Genomic DNA, 24,071 nt, shown 5'->3' with positions numbered 1-24,071 from the left:
CCTGTTTGAACTCTTACGACATCTCCAGTTCCCCGAAATGTATATAAAAACAATCCAAGCCATGTACACTGACGTCAGGGCACTCATTCGGATCCCTGGCGCCAAGACATCCCCCATCACACTGCATAATGGCACACGCCAAGGCTGCCCGCTGTCACCTCTCCTGTTCGTACCTACGTTAGAACCCTTACTACAAGCAATCAGATCAAACAAGTCCATTGAGGGAATCACAGTGGGCGACCAAACGTATAAAGTCTCGGGATATGCAGACGATGTCCTTCTCACCCTTACAAATCCAGGAAATTCAATGAAGGCACTAGACAGGGACCTAACAGAATACGGAACCCTCTCGGGATACAAAGTCAACCTATCAAAATCCACTGCCCTCCCAATAGCCATGACAGCAAACGACACAACGCACATTAGGAACCACCACCACATACCCATAACACATACCACGATCAAGTATCTAGGGATACATCTGACGGCTGACCCCGAAAGCTTTACGGGGCAAACTACACCCCCCCTTATTAAGACCCTGGACGCGGACCTCGACAGATGGACAGATAAACCCATATCCTGGATAGGGAGAGTACACACGATAAAAATGAATATACTCCCCAGGCTCCTTTTCCTCTTCCAAACCCTCCCCATTCCCGTTACTAAAAAGGACCTAGCCCCCTTACAAAGGGCAATCGGAGATTTTATATGGCAACGCAAATGACACAGAGTGGCCCGTAACATATTATATAGACCCAAAGATGGAGGGGGGTTGGGGTTGCCCCATCTCTATAACTACTATCTGGCGGCTCAACTGGCACAAGTGGCCATGTGGCATTCATCACCGGGCGACCGCAGATGGGCAGATCTAGAAGCTGGCTTAACAGGAGCTGATTTTCCCCAATTCTACATCTGGTTACCCAGAGAACACAGGGCTATCCTGCGCACAGGCTGCCCAGCCATACTGAACTCCCTACGGGTGTGGGACTCCACAGCCCTGAAATTTAAACTGACCACGGCCCCCTCCCCAATGATGCCCCTGTTAAGAAATAGAGCTTTCCTACCGGGAATGAGGGCCCAAGATTTCAAAAACATAGAAGAGGCGGGTCTACAGAGGGCGATACATTTATATGAAGGGAATCAAATAGTGCCATTCGAAAAGCTGACAGAAAGGACCAGGTTGGGCCCCTCAGATTTCTTTAGATACGTCCAAATTCGAGACTTCGCACAACATAAATTAGCAAGAACGGCAGCAACCACTGCACTCACAGGTTTCGAACGAATGTGCCTCAAAGAAAATCCCCCAAAGGGTCTTATCACTAACCTCTACGCACACCTCTGCACAAACAGCTCCGATTGGGGCAACCTCCACTACACCACACAATGGGAAACCGACCTCAATGAGACACTAGAGGGCACAGACTGGAGAGAAATCTGGGAAGCGAACAGAGCTATCTCAGTATGCGTCACCCAACAAGAGCAGGCCTACAAGACCATGCTGAGATGGTATACGACCCCGGTAAAAATATACCGCATGGGAAAATCCCCAGACGACCTGTGCTGGAGAGGGTGCGGACATAAAGGGACTTACATTCATATGTGGTGGGAATGCCCAAAAGCACAGGCTTATTGGAGAGATATAGGGAACCTATTGCAACAAGTATTTCACAGACACATAACAATAGACCCATGGGTGTTCCTGCTCTCGAGAACTCTAGACGATTGGCCAAGGAAAGAACAAAAACTGCTACATAAAATCACATTAGCGGCCAGACTTACCATGGCACAGGCATGGCTGAAACCAGAAATCCCCCAGGTAACCGCAGTAATTCATAAAATAAAAGACATACGGGTTATGGACAACCTCACAGCACGAGTGAGAGGTAATATAAAAACCTACGAAAAAATCTGGGAAATGTGGATGGCTGGCGATTGGGGATCGTAAGCAGTCCATACTAGGGCCACCCCACAGACCCAAAGCCCTTAGCCGGCACCATCCTAAACTGATATAAAGGGAGCCACCTCCTATACGGCGCTCCGACCCTCACCATGAGAATATGCTCCCCCCCCCAGACTATTCCCCCCCTATGTTTATCCATAACTGAGAAGATGAGGGACAGACTAAGTCTACTCATCCACAACATCGAGAGGATATGCTCATCAAGTATCCAGCCAACGCGCATTGTCTGATGCTATATGAGTGGATACGCTACACTCGGAGAAAAGGTCTAAGCTACGAGGCTTGACCCTCCGGGCATGATCCTAACTAGTTTAATTAAGTTTAACTATGCACCTCTATATTGTGCTCCTTTATAATGTGTTTCTTTTTGTCGTTCTCTTTCTTGAATTTTTCCATTTTTTCACTGTACTCTTCCAATGTACAATCTTCGTAATGTATAAATATGACACCAATTAGCGAACACTAACAAACCCGAGAAACTATACCTGAACCGCAGACGCGGTGCGTTCCAATGCAAATTGTAACCAAACCAATGTACTCGGAGGAACTTGTTATGTAAAGCGTGTTGTGTTACAAATAGAAGTAACAATGTCATACCAAAAATAAAGAATTAAAAAAAAAAAAATACCCTCTTTTCAATTAAATATAAATGAAAAACTGTCTCTGGTGCTACAGACTGGACTGGTGTGGGACGGTTTTGTTCTTCTCAGGTTAGTGGGTGGTCAATTGCCCACTAACTTTTTATTTTATTTAGGAAATAAATCCCCTCTTTTGAACATGGCGCTTGCTCCCATTTTTTTTTTTTTAATACAAGAGAGCAAAACAATTACAAATAGTCTTATAGAAATAAGTTAGGTAAGGAATCCAGAATTAGCATTGCAAAAATGGTTGATGTTGCATAGCCATCTGGCCATGCGATAGTGGAGCCATTTTTGCATGCCAGCATATTCAAAGGTAGAATTTTTCCTTCTGTTCTGGCTGTCTGAATGGCCTTTCTAAATTTGTTTCAGTATCAAAATTTGTCCAAGCCGGACAAAGTTCTGCCGAGGAAAATAAATAAAAAATTTGCCAAAATGTTTTGGTAGAACAAGATTTGACTGTGGATGTTGCTGAATCTAAAGGAGCATCTGTGGTTTGCAGTAAATTTTTTATGTGTGATTTCAATGGGTCTTTGGGTGAAGTGGATATCAATTCAATCAATTGATTATCTTGTGTATCTGCCCCCGGCCAAATTAAAGAAATAATGTGTGCACGCTCCTGAAGTAATTCACACCAGACACAGGTTTCAGGTTAATGAAAAAATTGAGGAATGTTTATTCAGGGGGGGGTGGCATGCCCCTTATAAAGCAAAATTACATCATATGCTTTGTCAGAGATAACATGAAATAATTCATCAATAATTGGTTATGTGTTAAGTGGTTGATTTATTGCTCTTCCTACCGGGTGTGATGTCACTGGTATCTTGCAGGTCTCCCCCAGATTGCAGCGCCATCTTGTTAGTAAGGGTGTTAGTCGATGTCAAAGGGAAACTCCCTGGCCCTAGCAGCCATTTTGGGTAAATCACATATAAACTGAATAATACTGATTGAAGTTATACTAAGTAAATAGACATTTTACTAACATGAATTAGGTTAATATTTTATGTCCACAACATTGGGTTTAAAAAAAAAAAAAAAACACTTGTAAATTGACCCATAAGTGCTTCTTGAACATGCTATAATGAGCATGCAGGTGTTTGAGTCATTTTCAAATAAAATATTCCATATATGCAAAAATACATATAATGTGTTCAAATAAATGTAATTGAAAAATATTTTATTTAATGACTGATATATCTCACGCGCTCTTACTTTGAACTGGACAGCAGATGAAACAAATTAAAGACTAGGGGGGGACCTGTTCATTACAGATATTCATAAGTAATATCTTTTTTTTTATAATTTATAAATGAATGCATATTTTTTACTGCATTACTTATATTTATTACACATTAAGAATGGGTGATAAAAGCCATTGTGGAGTATGTCTTTAAATTCAGAAAGATATCAAGATGGAGTTATCTAAAGAAATACATTAAAAAACAAAAAAAAACAAAGAGAAAATGAATTAAAATGAAAATAATAAACGTCTTCGTATTACATTCTTACACCCACGTTCTGCTTTGCTAGCATCATTGTTTGTATCAATGTTTATTTGTATAGAGGTTATAGGAATGGGTTTATGAAGTTTCCATTCTTTTTTCTTTGTGAATCTTGAATTCTCAAGTTAGAGCTGTTTTAAATGACTGGCTTATTTCATATTCACAGAAAAACTATTCACTTAATCCATTATTTATACCATACATTAAGAATGAATGAACAACATGAAACATGAAATAATGTACTGGTTAATCTTGGATATTATTGCCTATGATGCCTTTCAAGAAGAAAGATAATTAACAACAGAAAGGTCAGGCAAAAAATATGATTAGATAAGTATGAAAGGGAAAAAAACATGGCCACTCATTTGGATTTAAACCAGATTCCCTTTTTTTTCCACCGACTATAACAGGAAATCATTCTTTCAATATTTAATGAAATGCTTATGTTGCAACACCTGGTCACATTGTTAGTACCGCCTAACAGTTACCTCCCCTGTGGGTCATTACGCCAGCCATTTGAATAGGGACAAACTGTTCATCAGCTACAATAATGCCAGTCTTTAAGGATCTACAGCCACAAAACAGCAGGAAACAGAGCGGCTTTGGCTCTGTTCTTGGGAAAAAAACAGCCAGGGGCAAAACGTTGTATCCTCTCATCATAGCCCACGCCATTAGTAATATTTCTGTAAGACTAAGCCAATGCATAAGAACTAACTTTGCTTGCCAACATTTTCTATTTCTCCAGTCTTTAAAACAAAGCTTGCAACTTCAGATAAGGCGACGTGTCTGCATAAAACACAAGTTACTTATTGTAATAATGACCTAATGCATCAATAGCTAAAATGATCCCAACAAGAAGCTGTCAAAAGTTATATTTACTCATTTGAAAGGTTCTACTTTTAAAACAAGGTTTTTTAGGAACCGTTATTATTTTTATTGATTGTTTTTTTTAATTTCTCAGCCGTAAAATGTTTACAATGGCAGTTCTAAGAAAGTGTGAATCTGACCTAATGGGATTTAATTATTTAATGATATAAATCACGTTTGCCGTAGTGTAAAGTATTTACTGCATGTTTAGTAGCTTTTAGTTTCAGTGGAACTTTAACTTTTAATTGTTATTGCAAGTGACAATTTCAAGTACATGTTTGGGTCAATTATAAGAGGTCTTTTTTTTCACCTACTGCTACAAAGTGTGTAGACTATGTCAGCATAAAAGTTCAAGTTTAAAATCCAAATACAACCACGGGAAACCATAAAACTATAAGTGGCATACCATGTTTATTAGATGTTATAGCAGTTTACAGGTACAAATACAAGCCAATTTCCTGATGGAAATTCTGTACATCTTAAGACCTTACATAAGATTTTGTTTCTGCACTGAAAGCCAAGCCACCTGACCGTAAGTCAAGTAAACCTGTTCAGTGATACAGAAGACATCTGTGCAGTCGGCAGTTATTTTTCCATGGTGCTGGAAAAGTAAAATAATTCAATTAATAGAAAGGTCCATTGGACCTCACCATCCATCCAATAGCTGAGCAGTCTTCTTTTACCCCCTTTATCTTCCGTTAAGTTTAAAAAACATTTTCAGGAAGTATTTCATCATTTATTATGGTACATACTTTTCTTTAGTAACAAATGTTAACATTTGGCTATCTATATATTAAAAATGCTATGATTGAATACATTGGATAATATATGTCTTCAGGCAAGAATCTTAAAAAAGCAGCCTCAGCAATTAAAAGATGTCAAGAGTTCGGATGCAAAAATATGCATGTTCAATAACAATCCATCGAAGAACTTGGGTAAAAGAGGCCACTATGATTAATTTTACTTCTAAACTGGTAAAGTATATTATGACAGTTTTATGCAATTATACGAGTACTAATGGGTTTGTCATTTATCAGAAGAGCCATTTCACTTAAAATATATGTTTTATGATCAGAATGAAATTGCCTGTGATATCTCATTGTAGGGCATTGGGTCATTTGCCAAATTTTGTATTTAAAGAAAGGAATTATAAATAATATTGCATAAAAATTGTACTTTCTATATCATAATGGCAACCTTTCTAGCAGATGTTACAATTAGCTAAAACATGCCATTATTTTACATGTATAAATTCTGAACAATTGACAAATGGTGTAATTCCACATTCTTTTCAGAAATTAAGCTTTTTATTCAATTGGTTGATAAAAAACATGCATTGACTAAATATTAGCAATGATAATGTGGTTATACTATTGGTTAACTATTTGAGTACAATAAACAAATGTTGAATACTCAAGTGAATCTCCCAACATTCATGGTAAAGTCAATATGTTTTTTTGGTTTTTTTAAATACTCTTTTCTTCTTCTTTACCATCTAGTTTGTTTTATCTCATTATTTTTGATATATGTGACTTATGAAACTTCATATATTTAACAGTTGTTTTAGAGTGTAGCATGTTGTATTTTGCATTTATGTGTATATTATTGTTCATAAATTGCTGTTTTACCCTACGTGGCCACTTTATTAGTTACACCTTTCGAAACCTGGGCGAAGATCCAAACATTCAGAATACAGAATACATTCAGAAACTGACTCAACTCCCAAATGCTTAATTGCAGTTGAGGAATAACCTAAAACACTGGTCAAAGTAGCAGCCACAATGAGGAATGAATGCGCCGAACAATTAGTAGCATCCACTCCACATGCCACTGTGTCAAGGGGGTCCCATTCTGATGAATCAAAAGAGAACCACCGCACCCACGTCTACTATCCAAATATTTACTTAATAACCCCACCGGGCAAAATACGCCAAAAGACCCAATATGAACTCAAGCTACCAGAACGATCGGTTTTAGATCGCCAAACCAAAATTTTTTGGTTGTTTCATGTATGACAAAGATGGCGATGCAGAACTTGAATTCGGTGCAACTAGCTCACCCACCCAAAAAGCATAAGGAAAATGCCACCCGAAACACCAAGCCTTTGTAATCCATGAAACATACCTTAGGTAAGACCGACCGCATCTACCACAGCAACTCCACTGAAATTAGATAAAGATGGTCCACTCCTCTCCAGCTCCTTAATATCCTCTGTAAACAACCTAAAAACCTTAATAAAAAAGAACAGGAGATTGCAAATCCAATAGGAAGACACATATCATACTAAAAAAAGAATCGCCTCCAGGAAATCCGAGCCATGGAACTCCAGGTAGACCTTCAACAAGGCCACCATTGCTTCCTGAGTCACACCTGACATTAACATGGGACAGCTACAAGGACAAACAAACTACCACTCCTGTCATCAACAGGCCTTGTAAGTATAATGCAATTCATTCATTTTTTTTTTTTTTTTTTATAGGAACTTCTGGGTCACTGGAAAGAAATAGCTTGGAAGAATGATCTTCAATAGTCTTTAAAATAATACTAATTGACAGCCTACTTCTAGATATTGGCTGATATTGTATATGCATACATACACACAACTGAGCACTGAGTGTATATCGGACAAAGTATAGGTGAGACGATTATAGACCATGTGTAGAAAAAAAAACATTTACTTAAAACTCTGTTTTCCTATCTGTAACCTCATTAATTAGCAAATGTTTTCTTTTTAATTTCTGTTCACATAACATTTTTCATTTTGTTTCCTCGAAATAATGTGCTATCTAGCAATACTGAAATGAAAAATACCTTTAAACATAACTTTCCAAGACGCTCAAAATACTCAGATTCTGGGGATGTTTTTTCTGCAAACCACTTGTCAGTGAAAGTGTAAACACCCACTTCTTATATTGTAAGATATTTTTTCTAAAAGCACTTGGTGCTGAAAAACTACTATTTGACCGCCAATATCTAGAAGTCCACAGGTCTTTTTTAAAAGCTACTGTAAATCCTCAAGAGGACTCATAACGTGCATTTATTTCAAGTAATCAAATGTGAGTAAATATTTCCAATTTACAGGCCTCCCAATTATTCCCCTTTTAGGGTCCTGGATGACCTGCATGTAATTCGGTCAGACCTGCCTCGAATCCAAACAGGTCTGCCCCCTTTAAACTGCACCAGTGACACGATACGCATCACTGACCTTCCCCCTTTTAACCCACCCACCTGCCTCCTAATTCTCGGGACACCAATGTTGGGAGCTATGCTTTACATTTAAATATGCATAGCACTTGATAAGGCCAGTTTAAAGCCAATTTTTTTTTTATCTGAAAGTATGTTTTTAATCTAAAATTAAAATGTTATACTTTAGCGAACATATATTTTTTCGATTGAATTTATTACAACATTACTGTACACTTGAAATAATTTTGATGCGGCATTACTTGTCACTGAATTGTACATCAAAAGTGAGAAGCCACAGGCTTCACATTGTAGGGTGAAGAATTAATTTATTTAGACTAATCCAAAGAACAATACATAAATATGACGTTTCAGCCGTGCAGCCTTAATCATGAATACATGATACACTGTGTAGCCTGTTGCTTCTCACTTTTGATGTACTTTGGGGGATAGCAGACCTCTACTACTGAGCTCCAGTGCTATGCTCTACCAGTGTGCGACACTCTATTAACTTTCTGTCTTTGAATTGTATGTATTCAAGTGTTTATGTATACATTTCCTGCACGTAGACATATTATGCATCATTTTCTCAATGAAATATTTATCTAAAAATTTCCATGGTAGTGTCCACATGTCCCATTCAATCTGAATTATAATTGGCAGATTGCACAAACATATGTGAAAATTACCAAAACAACTTTACATTAGGAAGAACATTTTATCATGATATTGATTAAAATTTAAATTAATTGCAATGTATTTTTCTTTTCTTTTTTTAAAATATGGAAAGCCTATAGTCAGTGCGAGAAATTTAGTTTCATTAGTTTATTGATTTATCAGTTGAGAACTTAATCAATCACCTTTTGTAGGCTATTAGAATAAAGTGGGAAATTAACTTATCTGATGCATTCAGCATTGATTTACCTCACTGCATGATCTAAACCTGTCAGGATTATGTACTCTTTCAAATGCAATTCAATCTTTCAGGAGACAAGCGTAGATACTTTTCACAAAGTCAAATATATAGAGCAAGTGAGAACTGGGAGGAAATTTAACTCCTGGAATTAAAACATGCATCTTTTCTGGTATTTAACTCCCATATTCCCAGAATCAACAACTGGTTTTACTACTGATACCAGTTCTACTAATTACCGATAGTGATTCCTAGAACCAAGATAGTGAGGCAAGCCTACTGGTTTGGAAACTTACACTGAATAGTTAACTAACCATACTGGAGATTCTCATTGTCAAGGGATTGAAAAGACCCAAGATTCAGAGCTTAAAACTGACCGTTATCCTAAAAAAAAGTAAGAAATGACAGGATAGATAAGATTTACTGGTCCTTATGGTGGGGAGACTTATTGAGAAGATAGATAAAAAAAAAGACCAAGGAGTGGTCAGATACAAGTAAAAGTCAAGGTGATACCGGAGAAACTGACGGAAGCCAAGCACAGAGAGATGGACACAGGTTTCTTCAGGAAGGAAGAGATTCTTTATTGGATCACCGATCGGGACTCAGAGGGACTAGCGTCACCAAAATACAGCAAAGTCTGAGCCCCGGACAATAGTGCAGGCTCCTTATATAGGCATATAACTCCTCCCATATTAAGCTCCACCCGCACATTCTCTTAACCAATCAACACAAATAAGAATTAACTTCCTGTTTGACCGCATGGCTTGTCCAGCACAATGGAGGAGGGGGAATACTATATCCTGTATTCTTGCACATGCTCCGTACACTACTGATCGTATCTTGCCTCGTGCAACCAACTGATCGATACGTCAGCATATGCACGTACACATGCCACGTGGTAATCTCGGCCTACTAAATTTATTTTTACCGAGATTCCACCACATTCCCCCCTTTGATGCCTCTTGATATTTTACAATTACTTGAGGCATCACTTAACCTTAGTTTTGCTTACACCGCAAGTTACCTTGAACCAGACCAGACTTATCTTATGATGTGAATCTTTTAACACTCATCTTCCTGCATTGGTTCTCCCTGATCTAGAGCCTTATATTTATATATCGCCAGTATCTGTGCAGCAGCCTTCCTCTCTGCTATACTTCCTATCAGGCTTTGCACAGACCTAACTACTAAGGGTATAAGACACGGTAGGAGTAGACACAACAGTAAAATCAGTAGGACTCCACCTACCACTGCCTTAAGCCCTCCGAACCACTCATACCAGCTACCAAACCAACTACTTGGATTGTACCCTTTCCATACCTGAGTAGGCACATGCGCTAGTTTAACCATATGGCTAGTAAGCTCAGCTATTGCTTGCCCTTCGTCATCTATTTGAAGACAGCAATTGCTTAGGTTAAACTTCCCACATACACCTCCCTCTACTGCCAAAAGGTAATCCAAGGCTAATCTATTTTGGTAGACTGCTGTCCTCATCCTGGTGTTATGCTTCGCTAGAAGATTGAGCGCTTGTGATGTCTCATTTGTGATAATCTCAACCACCGCCTGTAATCTTATAATACGGTTGAGCATATAAATAGGGGTTCTATAACCAAAAGTACCATCCTCAGCCCACGTGGCTGGCCCATAATAGTCTATGATACGCTGGGGAGGCCATTCATTATCTTCCCAAGTGCCTATCTCTATGGGTCCCCTTTTCTTCCTATGATTCACATCATATACTTTAACACCTAAAGTCTCACCTGTTTCAATTGGTAACAAGAAGAAGGATGGTTTGAGCATACCCAACACACATGCCCCTTCCCAGTCCTGTGGCAACTCCGAATAGGCTTTCTTACCACAGATCCAGTACAAATTTGCTGGGGCTCTCCAGGTAGATGTGATGGATAGATCAAACCACACATCCTTTAAATTGGCGTATCTAGCAAACGGGTTTGATGGTTCTGAGACATTTGAAGCCGACCACCAAGTTGTATTCTTTGTATCATCATCATAAGCTTTTTGCCCTAGACAAGTTAATTCTCCTACAGAAGTATTATACATTATTCCTTTCCTTGCTATGCAAACATAACCTATGATGGAGGTCTTTAATCTCCACTCAGATTTACCTCTAACACTCATATGATAATCGGCTTGTGTAGATATTAATTGGTCAACTGCCTCAGAACCGGACATTACCTCCTTTGCTTCCCATGGCCATTGGTCTCCCATGTTAGTACCTCCACACACATAGCAGTTGGTAACATTAAGACTACCGGCAATACTTTCAGCTAGATCGATGAACAGGTTTTTAGCGTTATGGGGGATCTTATTATCTATACTCATCTCTTCGTAAAAGGAATGGTATACTTGATGAGTCTGGGAGGATACCGTATCAGTCTCTATTCCTATAAACAATAATGTCCCAGGATCTAAACCCGTCCCGTATATCTGAAACCCAAATAAATTGCCATATTTGTCTAAGAACTTATCAGGGTTATTTATAAGTATATGGATGGGATTACATTCCATAGACTTACAATATGGGCTAGTCGGCAACTTAGTCACTATCATGTCTTTGTCTACTGTCTGTCCCCAAGTCGCCCACCCCACACAAGACCAATATGGGCAAAAGTTATAGTCTTTATTTGGGCATCTAGGACTTACATATTTATTTTTACTACTGGGACAAATATATTTATCATTAGACCCATACGTCCTCTCCCATCTAAGATCCCCACATACATTCCACGGCTTTCTACCACTCGATATCGCTTTGCACGCATCAAATAGCAGAACACCCGAAGAATGTACGGATTCTAATACCGTCTTATTAATTAGGGTCCCCTGAGGATCTCCATTCCTGAGAGTCAACCAAATTGTACGAGGCTGATACTCCGGACTGAAGCACTTAGGTTCTCCTACTCCTAAATGGCACACACTATAATCTATATTTAGGTATCTACATCTCGATACATCTCCTTTACACTCGTATTGTGAATGCCAAATTAGGGTTTGGGAAATATGGTTACCTGTTCTCGTAGTCTTAATGCATACCTCACAGCTAGGAGTGTCGGTACCTCTACCTTCCTGAATATAAAAACACATGTAAATAAACACAATCAAAAGCACATCTTTCGCCGTCATCCTCAGTCTTCGTCCGTGCGATGGAACCTCAGCTTCCAGGATGTGAGGGCTGCAGGGAATGGAGTTCTGCTCGTCTTCACAGGTGTCCCTTCGAGACTTTCCTGGCTTATACACTATGTGATGGTAAGCGGACAGGCTTTATTATGGCCTTCTCACTCACACCTGTAACAATAAAATTTGTAATCCACAATAATTCCTCGTTACTCCGACTGAGTAGTGCGTTTTAACCGGATCTTGCAGGGATTCTCTGGATCTGCTGTAACTTGCCAAGAATCGACTGCTGCTGGTTTAACCCTGGAGTGATGTATCCACGGAGTCACTTCTGCTACTTTTATCGCTGTAGGGGTAGACAAAAGAACAACATAAGGACCTCTCCACTTGGGCCCTAACGGTACATTATTCCACTCTTTAATCCACACTTGGTCTCCTGGATGATAACTATGAACAGGGGGATAAATATTCACAGGTAATCTATCTTGTACCCATTTCTGTACCTCCTCCATAGTCTTACCCAACTCTACAACCTGCTGCCGGGTAATTCCTTCTCCCAACTGACTCAAATCCCCCCTTAAGTTACCAAGAACGGGAGGTGGTCGCCCATACATAATTTCAAAAGGAGAGAGGCCCATCCTTCTGGTAGGGGTACTGCGGATTCGCAATAGAGCTATGGGTAAGAGAACGTTCCACTTAAGTTGGGTTTCCTGACACATTTTAGCCAACTGGTTCTTTATAGTTCTATTCATTCTCTCTACCTTACCAGAACTCTGGGGTCTATATGCAGTATGAAGCCTCCACTTTATACCAAGCATATGAGTCAGTTGTTGTAGGCACTGGTGAACAAAAGCTGGACCATTGTCCGATCCTATAGAACAGGGTAGTCCATATCGGGGTATTATTTCTCGTAGCAGGAATCTCACAACTTCTCCTGCTTTCTCTGTACGAGTAGGACATGCTTCTACCCAGCCTGAATAGGTGCACACAATTACCAGCAGGTAACGATGTCCACCCGATTTAGGCATCACTGTAAAGTCTATTTGTAGATCGGACATGGGGAGTCCCCCCATAAACTGGACTCCTGGTGGCTTTACTGGTCCTTGTCTTGCATTATTCTTAGCACACGTTACACATCTTCGTACAATGGCCTGAGTCAAGTTGGACAATCTTGGTATGTAGAAATGTTTCCTGAGAGATTCTTCAGTACTGTCTCTCCCAGAATGTGTCCCGTTGTGATAATTTTGGACAATTTCTACCGCTAGTGATGCTGGTATAACTATTCTTCCATCTTCTAGCTGATACCACTTGTTCTCCAGATACTTTCCCGGTTCAGTCTTTAACCACTCCTCTTCTTGAGCTGTATAAACTGGAGTCCATTGAGACAGTGGGGTTGGTATTAGAGCAGCTATATGCCCCACATACTCCTGTCTTCCTGATTCAGCAGCACGCTTAGCTGCACTATCTGCCATCCGATTTCCCTTGGTTACATCACCATCTCCTCTCAGATGCGCTCGACAATGTATGATGCCGACTTCTTTCGGCTCCCACACTGCTTCCAATAGTTGTAGGATTTCGGCTGCGTATTTGATTTCTTTGCCTTCTGAATTCAGTAGTCCTCTTTCTTTATACAAAGCTCCGTGGGCATGAGTGGTTAAGAACGCATACTTAGAGTCCGTATAGATATTCACTCTTAAACCTTCAGCCAATTGTAACGCTCGTGTTAGTGCTATTAATTCTGCCTTTTGTGCTGATGTTCCTTTCGCCAGTGGCCGAGCTTCTATCACCTTGTCTATTGTTGTTACTGCATATCCTGCATAGCGGATCCCTTCTTTCACATAACTACTGCCGTCGGTATAATATTGAACATCGGGGTTCTGGATGGGAAAATCACGAAGATCTGGTCTACTTGAGAATACTTCATCCATTACTTCCAAACAATCATGTTGACTTTCAGTAGGTTGTGGCAAAAGGGTAGCTGGATTTAAGGTGTTTACAGTCTCTAAATGCACTCTTGGGTTTTCACACAACATTGCTTGATACTTGGTCATACGGCTATTACTAAACCAATGATTTCCTTTGTAATCCAACAACGTCTGTACTGCATGTGGGACTCGTACATAAAGTTCTTGACCCAGAGTGAGTTTATCGGCTTCAGCTACTAGCAGGGCGGCTGCAGCTACGGCTCTTAGACAAGGTGGAAGTCCGCTGGCCACTGCATCCAGTTGCTTAGACATGTAGGCAACAGGTCTTTGCCATGATCCCAAGTACTGTGTCAATACTCCCACAGCCATTCTTCTTTGCTCGTGTACATATAAGTAGAATGGTCGTGTGTGATCAGGTAGACCTAATGCTGGGGCACTCATCAAAGCCTTCTTTACATCTTCAAATGCCGTTTGCTGTTCTTGGGTCCATAAGAAGGGGTCGTGCTCTGTACCTTTGATGGCTGCGTACAGAGGTTTTGCTAGTATCGCATAGCTGGGAATCCATATCCTACAGAAGCCTGCTGCCCCCAAGAATTCTCGCACTTGTCTTCTATTCTTGGGTATTGGTATTTGGCAGACAGCTTCTTTTCTCTCTGGCCCCATAATCCTTTGACCTTCAGAGATATGGAATCCCAGATACTTGACAGTTGGCAAACACAACTGAGCCTTCTTTCTAGACACCTTGTATCCTGCCTTCCAGAGAATGTGTAGTAGATCGTGCGTTGCTTGCTGACAGATTTCTTTTGTAACTGCTGCTATCAACAAGTCATCTACATACTGTAACAATACACACTCTCCTGGGATGGACTCGAAATCCAATAGATCTTGACTTAGGGCTGAACCAAATAGGGTAGGTGAATTTTTAAACCCTTGGGGCAGTCTTGTCCAAGTCATTTGGCGTTTTGAGCCCGTTACAGCGTTCTCCCATTGGAAAGCGAAAATACATTGACTTTCTGCGGCAATTCGGAGACAAAAGAAGGCATCTTTGAGATCTAAGACTGTGAAGTAAGTAGCCCCGCCCGGAATTAAAGCAAGCAGGTTATATGGATTGGGTACAACTGGATGTATACTAACAACCGCATCATTGACTGCTCTTAAGTCCTGCACAGGTCGATACTCATCTGTACCGGGCTTTTGAACAGGCAGCAATGGGGTGTTCCAGGGGGAAGTACAGAATTTTAGGATACCATACCGTATGAACTTATCCAGATAGGATTGGATGTTCTTCTTAGCCTTCTGTGGGATGTGGTATTGTCGTAGGCTTACTGGATAAACCCCAAGTTTTAGTTCAATTTTTAAAGGTGGAATATTGCGGGCCAGTCCTGGTGGGTTGTTCTCTGCCCAAACTCCTGGTATGTTGAATAATGTCTCATCACTCCTAGGGTTTTGGCTAGTCAACACTGTATAGAGTCGCCACTCTTCTTCCTTTGGTACGGATAAAGTCATAATACCTGAAGGTCCATTAAACTTTAAAGATGTTGTTCCATTTGGTAGGAACGTAATCTGCGCTTGTAATTTTGATAGCATATCACGTCCCAGCAATTGGACTGGACATTCAGGCATATAAAGGAATTGGTGTTTTACTACGTGGCCTCCCAATGTACAGAGTCGACTTTTAAGAACCGGTTTTTCAGCACTTCTTCCAGTTGCTCCTATCACAGTAATAGTCCTTCCAGATGGAGGAGCAACCAGATTAGTCACCACTGAATGTTCAGCACCAGTGTCGATCATGAACGCACTCCTTTTCCCCCCTATTGATACATCGACCATAGGCTCCGCTCGACCAAGGGGGATGGAGCCCGGTCGGTATCAATAGTCCTCCATGACCGTGTCAGCCAATCCTACGAAGTCCCTACCTTCTCTATCGTGGGACCTTTGCGCTGCTGGAATATACCTGTCTTCCCTAACACTTCCTCTGTTCCCATTACTCCCTCTATAACCATTACTCCCTCCGGGGCCTCCTCTACCTCTCGCTCTGCCTCTAAAGTTTCCGTAACCTGACCTAGGTCTGTCTCTCTCAGACTGTTCTCTTCGCGGACACTCATTTCTCCAATGCCCTTCTTCCCTACAGTAAGCGCACTGATTTCTACTTAGAGGTTCCTCATTCCACTTACTATCGCCTCTATCTGGGCCCCGTCTATCTACGCCTGCGATCGCTACCGCTAGCATATCAGCCTTTTTACGCATCTTGCGCTCTTCCTCTTTCTTGCTTTCTGTATCCCTGTTCATGTAAACCTTATTTGCTACCTCCATTAGTTGGGTGATGGACATACCTGCAAACCCTTCTAACTTTTGTAGCTTGCGCTTAATATCTCCGTATGCTTGGCTGACAAAGGCGGAGTTAACCATTCGGGAATTGTCTGCGTCTTCCGGATTAAAGGGGGTGTACAAGCGGTACGCCTCCAATAATCGGTCATAAAAGACACTGGGCGCTTCATCGCTTTTCTGGATCACCTCAACTGTCTTCGACATGTTAATGGCTTTCTTTCCTCCGGCTTTCATGCCAGCAATTATAGCGTCTCTATAGGCTCTGAGTTGAACCATATCAGCACCATTTACGTTCCAATCGGGATCAGTGTTGGGATAATGTGTTGCGGCCCATGCTGCTGGATTAGCTTGGTTCAAAGCAAGGGCTCTATCTTCTAATGCTTTAATGGCTGCTTGATTTATTCTTGTCCTTTCCTCATTGTTAAATAAAGTCATTAGTAACTGCTGGCAATCAGCCCATGTCGGATTATGCGTCTGTACTATTGAGGTGAACAGATCAGTCATGGCTTGTGGTTTCTCAGTATACGAGGAATTATGGGTCTTCCAGTTTAAAAGGTCGGTAGTGGTAAATGGGACATATACGAAGACTGGGTCAGCGTGTGTCATTTGACCTGCGGCATCGAGATAAGCTGACCCGGGATTTAGGCGAAGAGGCATCTGATAGTGCTTTAATTGTTGGGCACCAGTCAACTGTCGGGTTTGGATGGGGCTACGTAGAGAGGCGTCAGTCATGGGTTCCGGTCGGGGAGAGATAGGGTATGGGGATGTGGGAGGTTGGTTTTGGGAAAAGGTGGTAAATAGAACACTTCGGGCCGAGCTAGATGAAGCTTGACCGGAAGTCTGAAGTGGCGCCAAATCAGGATATTCGTTTTTAATGGGGGTGGGTTCTAATTCCGGAAGGGGAGATTTAGTACGAGGGGGGGTGGATCCTGTACTGGAGGAGGAAGCGGAAGTGGATGAGGGTAATGAGGGGAGGGGTGCAGGACTTCCTGCGTTTGCGTCACTTCTTCTTAACGGAAAGTAAGGGGGCGGCAAAGGGATCTCGGACTCAGGGGGCGTGTCCAAAATGGGCCTAACACCAGTCCTAGTGGACGAACAAGTCCTAGCTACCATGAGGCGACACTGCTCCTCGTGGCATGTCTGGAGCCATTTTGGTGAGTCATTTACGGCCTGTCTCCAACAGTCAATATAAGGAAACTGGCCGTAAAGTTCAGGCCTACCTGATACAGCCACGTGTAAGCGCTGTACCAGAGTTGAATCCAAACTGCCACGTGGCGGCCATGCCGCAACCAAAGTAGGCCACTCCCTAGTACACAAAGTGACCAAACGTACAGGAGACATCTTTACCCCAAAATCACAAACTTTGAATCCCTTTTTAAAATTCTTAACCATACATCCTAAGGGATCCGGAATCGTTGACTGCGACGCACCCATATTAAACAATGGAACGTCGTCGACAACGAATACTATACACGCGTACTATTCAACAGTCACACCCGTTTCCTCTGGCAACAGCACCACGTGGTACGGTTACCAAGTGAAACGTACACAATAACAATAAACACTCAGGGAATTCCCGTACACACACAGCTGTTACACCAGTCACTATATAATCAATATTATGCCCTTTGGCGTAACTGTACAGTCACCCACGCTATAATTCTCTATATATGAATTACCCGTCTATAACACACCCCAGTAACATCGTCTTTTACAAATAGCGGTTACAGTACGGTTAGCATAGGTCAAAGCACAAGTTAAGGTCACAATACAATTATTAGTGGTTATGGTGTTAAAACATGCAATGGACGACAATGATTAGTACTTATTATACAATGTCAGTAAATATACAGGGTTATGGTACCGTGCACTATAATACAGCAACACACTATTAACACTCTCGCTAGACGGCTGAGCTCGCGCTATCTAACAAGATATACACTTTACTAAACAATCGCTAACACATTTACAATTCCCAACTAAACTATTGGCCAGTACCTTGAATGGACTACCTAAAAACAATCTACATACGTTTTGGTTAGCCACACTGCCCAATCACCACATATATAGCGAGCTAGAGAACCGAATTTACACAGACGCCTCTTAGTCGCACTATACAACGAGCTAGAGGACCGAATTTACACAGACGCCTCTTAGTCGTACTATCAAAAGTCTAGTGGGTTCCAAATTTACACGCCTTCCCACTTAGCCCAGATAGGATGAGAACTAGCGAACCGGATTTACACAGACGCCGCTTAGTCTCCCGGTCCCTCCGACCTAGCGAACAAAATATACACCCTAGAACGCTAGTCTAGACAAGACACCGGTGTCCGGCTAGGGCTTATTTTACACCAGAGCGCCCTGCCTGACTAACCAAATCAAACGGTCTGACTAAAGAGCGTTCGATCGAGCGGTGCGCCTTCGCTCCTTCCCTCCGACAGAGGGGGCAGATACAGATTCAAAAACCCCTTTGGGCCTACCGCACAATCGGTATACCCCTAGCGGGTCCTGCCGTCTAAAACAGCAGTTGTCTTACCTCCTCGTTCCTGAACCTGAGTTCACACTCATCGACGGGGACACCCCAGCACTTCTCACGTAGAGGCCGATGATCTCCTGGACAACAGACCAGTGGCGCCGAGACGAAGGGAGGTCCACGCAGAAGTTCAGGGGTGCAGCCGTAGAGAACGTGGGCAAAGATAGACCGTCTCACGCCTCTGCCTCTCAGCTACCGTTGAACGATGAGCTTCCCGGCCAATGCACCAAATGATACCGGAGAAACTGACGGAAGCCAAGCACAGAGAGATGGACACAGGTTTCTTCAGGAAGGAAGAGATTCTTTATTGGATCACCGATCGGGACTCAGAGGGACTAGCGTCACCAAAATACAGCAAAGTCTGAGCCCCGGACAATAGTGCAGGCTCCTTATATAGGCATATAACTCCTCCCATATTAAGCTCCACCCGCACATTCTCTTAACCAATCAACACAAATAAGAATTAACTTCCTGTTTGACCGCATGGCTTGTCCAGCACAATGGAGGAGGGGGAATACTATATCCTGTATTCTTGCACATGCTCCGTACACTACTGATCGTATCTTGCCTCGTGCAACCAACTGATCGATACGTCAGCATATGCACGTACACATGCCACGTGGTAATCTCGGCCTACTAAATTTATTTTTACCGAGATTCCACCACAAAGGTAGTACAAAAGTCATATGAACCATGAGACAAGCAGAGTCAAGGAATCAACAAGATCAACCTGGGTCAAATACTAAAATTACTAGATGAAATCAAAATACTAAAATTACTAGACTACAATGAATTTTAGGTGTATAATGGTTTTAAATAGGTAGTATTGTTTGCACATTAGTTTGCATCACTTCTGTTCACCCAGACCGCATGTTCTTACCCCAAGAATGAGGCTCAGGAATATTATGCAAGTTTGCTAAGAAAAAATCTGTGTGTTCCGGCAGCGTCTAGCATCGATATTGTCATGATGTGGGTATGTAGTAATCATGACTATTCTCTTCTTTTTACACTTGTGCACAGTAAAATTGGTTCAGTTGATTAAAATCATCCAAATTTAAATACATTTTTTAAGTGGTTGGAAATTCGTCCATGTGACATTTCGGTTAGGACCAGTTTTGACCATGCAAACCTTTTCTAAAAAGCGATTTGGATGAACCAAAAGGTCATTAAAATAGGCCTACATGCTACACAATGTACATAATATTCTGTATTTATTTAGCAGTACCCTTATAGATGCATTTTCCCACAATTTGGTTCACAGACCAAGTGAGAAGTAACCAGTAGAGGGAAAAATTGAGGAGTGGTAACAACATCTATATTTATATATTATATATTTATTAAATATCTAATAAATAAATATACAAATATACATTTATACCGCCCCTATTTCCCCCCCGTTTGTTAGTTAAATCACACTTGATCTGTGAATAAAATTAACATTTAGTGATTGTGCCCTTACCATCAATCTTCTTTCCCATCAATCATTAATTAATAATGTTTAAAATGTCATCCCCAGGGAACAAAATTGTGTACAATGTACGTTATAAACCCAGAGCATTCAGTTCACTTCAATGGGTACAAAAAATAAATTTGATTTAAATACTGTAACAAATGATGTAGCCGTTGAAGTCTGTACTTGTAGCAAAGGAGGAGAAACACTAGTTAACAAGTAAAATTACTAAAACCAAAAACATACAAAAAGGTTGTGAGTCCAAAGATATTGATAAGCATGGACAGGCCTAAAAGATAAATGGTAAGTCTGGAGTAGTAAAAATGGTTAAGCTAAGTCACAGCAAAGAACTCTAAAGGTAGCAAAAGTTTAAGTAGTAGTAGCTCTTTTTTGTGATCAGACCAGACGTGCTAGCTTTCACACCCCACATGCATCGATCAGAATTGGGCACCCATGGTCCTGATGCCGTTTCACCAAATGTTCTTCCTTGCTCAACTTTTGGTAGATACAAACTACTGCATACTGGGAACACCCCACAAGACTTGCCATTTTGGAGAAGTTCTGACCCCATCATCAAGCCATCTCTATTTGTCCTTTATTAAAGTCACTAAGATCTTTTTGCTTGCCCTGTTTACCTGCTTCCAGCACATAAAATTCAAGAACTGGCTGTTTACTTGCTGCCTAATATATCTCACCCATTGACAGGTAACATTGTAATGAGATAATCAATGTTATTCACTTCACCTGTCAGTGGGTTTAATGTTGTAGCTGATCAGTATACGTAATGTAAATAAAATGCAGATGCGTAGACTGTTAATTTAGTTTTAAAGTTGAATAATTAAATAGCAAATTGTGATGATGATGATAGATAGATAGATAGATAGATAGATAGATAGATAGATAGATAGATGGAAATATAGATAGATAGATAGACAGAGATATAGATAGATAGATAGATAGATAGATAGATAGATAGATAGATAGATAGATAGATAGATAGATAGATAGATAGATAGATAGATAGATAGATAGATAGATAGAGATATAGATAGACAGATAGATAGACAGATAGATAGATAGATAGATAGATAGATAGATAGAGATATAGATAGATAGATAGATAGATAGATAGATAGATAGATAGATAGATAGAGATATAGATAGATAGATAGATAGATAGATAGATAGATAGATACTGTAAAAATAAAAACAAATTTGAACTTTTTAACATGTTTCCATTTAGTAGTGCTTTTCCAAAATGAGGCAAAAGAGAGATTGCAACATTGGCTAGAGTGCCAAGAATGGTGTCTCCTTGCTATACAAAATTTTGAAGCTTGATGACGTGTCAGTTCCCAACAAGACTAAATAGATTGATGCAATATATCAAAGGTGTACTGTATAAAACCCAGGAAAGATGAAGGGAAAAAAGCACACCCCAAGAGTGTACTTCACTTAAACCAAAAAAGTTTGAACAGAGGGGGGGAAAAGTCCTTTACTACATCAGGTGTTATTAAGATATAGATATCAGGAACTAAATTATAAATTATTTAGTTACAGTACAGAACAGTGCAATCGATAGTTGGAGGCTATTCCACACAAATGAAAAATATTACACATACTATTCTACTGTACATAATATGTATTCAAGAATGTATGGGTTTTTGGTAGATAATAATACTTTATCTTTTATAACAAAATCAGAAATCTTGAATACAGACTGGTCAGACCATGCACCTATCATTTTACATTTAAAAGAAAAATATAGCAGTATTTTTTATAGACCATGTAGGTTAGGGGATTATTTAATTACAGGCCCAGAAAATAGACATCTGGTGGAAGTGATGTTGCAGAATTATTTTAAAGAAAATTCCTCGTCAGAAGTGACACAAGAAATCCTGTAAAACGCACACAAAGCAACATTAAGAGGACATTTTATACAAAGATACATTTCGTTATTATTGGAAAAGAAATCAAAGAATCTTAATCAAGCCAAAAAATGTGGCTCTTCCGCATCAGTGTCGGCAATGATAAAGGATATTAAAGAAAATATACATCTAATTAGATTGGAACATTCAGCACTAATGCTTAAAAGATTAAAACAACTATTTTATACTAAAGTCGTCGTCATTGCTAAGACAGGTAAATTTACAATACAGAATCGAATATTTCACTCAACTAAAGTTATCAATGTATTTGCTTCTTATTACCATTCCTTATATAATTTAAAAGCTGATTGTGCAACCTTACAGCCCAGAGAGGAAAAAAATAAAAAAAAAATTGGATAAACTCCCTTTTAACATTTTTAATAAAGTCCAGAGAGATATATTAGAGAAATAAATATAACAACATCTGAAGTGGCTCAATCTATTAAAGAGACTCTTAGTAGTAAAGTTCCAGGCCTAGATGACTTTACTATATTATATTATAAAACATATTCTGAAATAGTTAAATTATTTAATATATATAAATCTAGTGGTTATATTTCCCAGGAAGCGCAAATAATCACAATCCCTCAACCAGGCAAAATGCAAAACGCCAGATATATGCCCCAATCTGTATATAAATGTAGAAAAGAAATCCAGGCACTCCAAGCTTGACAAAGGCCCTAAGGGGTCGAAACGTTGTTTGGTGCTTGGGTCCAAAAAAATTGCCTAATTGGTGGAATACCTTGGAGTGCCTGGATTTCTTTTCTACATTTACACTTGATATTTTGGTCCCTTTGGTACTGGGGCTTATCCAGCTCATTTCATTTCATTTATTTTTATGTATTTATATATAATAATATATATAATTTATATGTGATGACCAACCGGCTTCTTTCTCCCTCCCCCCCCCCCCCCGCCCCGCCCCGCATGCCAATACACTGTGATAACAAAAGGTTATCTTGATTGGACCCACTCTCCCTTCAGAGCAATCTTTGGTTTCATCTCAACACAGCCTTTTGCTGTAGTAGATAGATTTGCTGACTCCAACAGCAGGTGGTAACTCATAGTGAAGCATTTAACTTGATTAGCCCACAAAGTACACTTCACACCTGACTATACTTTATGCCTGCATAGAGAGCTGCTGTCCTCCCCCTCTGTTGACCCACAGCTACATATACAGACACACACTGCTCTATGTATAATACAGGTACACAATATGTTACATGCCTCCACAACGGCTTTAAAGCCCATTAATATGGAGTAGCATGGAATGGCGTAATTGCGTTATAGGGTTAATTAATAGGAATCAGGTGGGATTTATAAAACAAAGACAAGCAACAGATTGCACAAAAAGGTTTGTGAATATCATACATTATATTTGTTCTACTCGGACGCCTACTCTGCTTCTTTGGTTGGATGCAGAGAAGGAGTTCGATAAAATACATTGGGGATATTTACATCAAGTATTACTGTATATGGGCTTTCCCCCCTCTTTTATTAAGGCTAGTTTTGCTTTGTACAGCTAACCCATTGCTAAAGTATCTGCCTCGTGTTATGGCTCAAATAATTTTTCATTGTCCAATGGTTTTCTTTGTTGCCACGTCTTTTTATTTTGGCAATTGAACTGTTGGCAATAGCCATCAGAGATATTGAGAACATTAAAGGTATAAAGATTGGAAATTATATCCCAAAAATTATTTTATTTACAGACA

The sequence above is a fragment of the Pelobates fuscus genome, chromosome 2 (assembly GCF_036172605.1).
Source record: "Pelobates fuscus isolate aPelFus1 chromosome 2, aPelFus1.pri, whole genome shotgun sequence".
Taxonomy (NCBI): domain Eukaryota; kingdom Metazoa; phylum Chordata; class Amphibia; order Anura; family Pelobatidae; genus Pelobates; species Pelobates fuscus.
The sequence above is the reverse complement of the archived record's forward strand: the minus strand, read 5'-3'. Positions refer to the sequence as shown.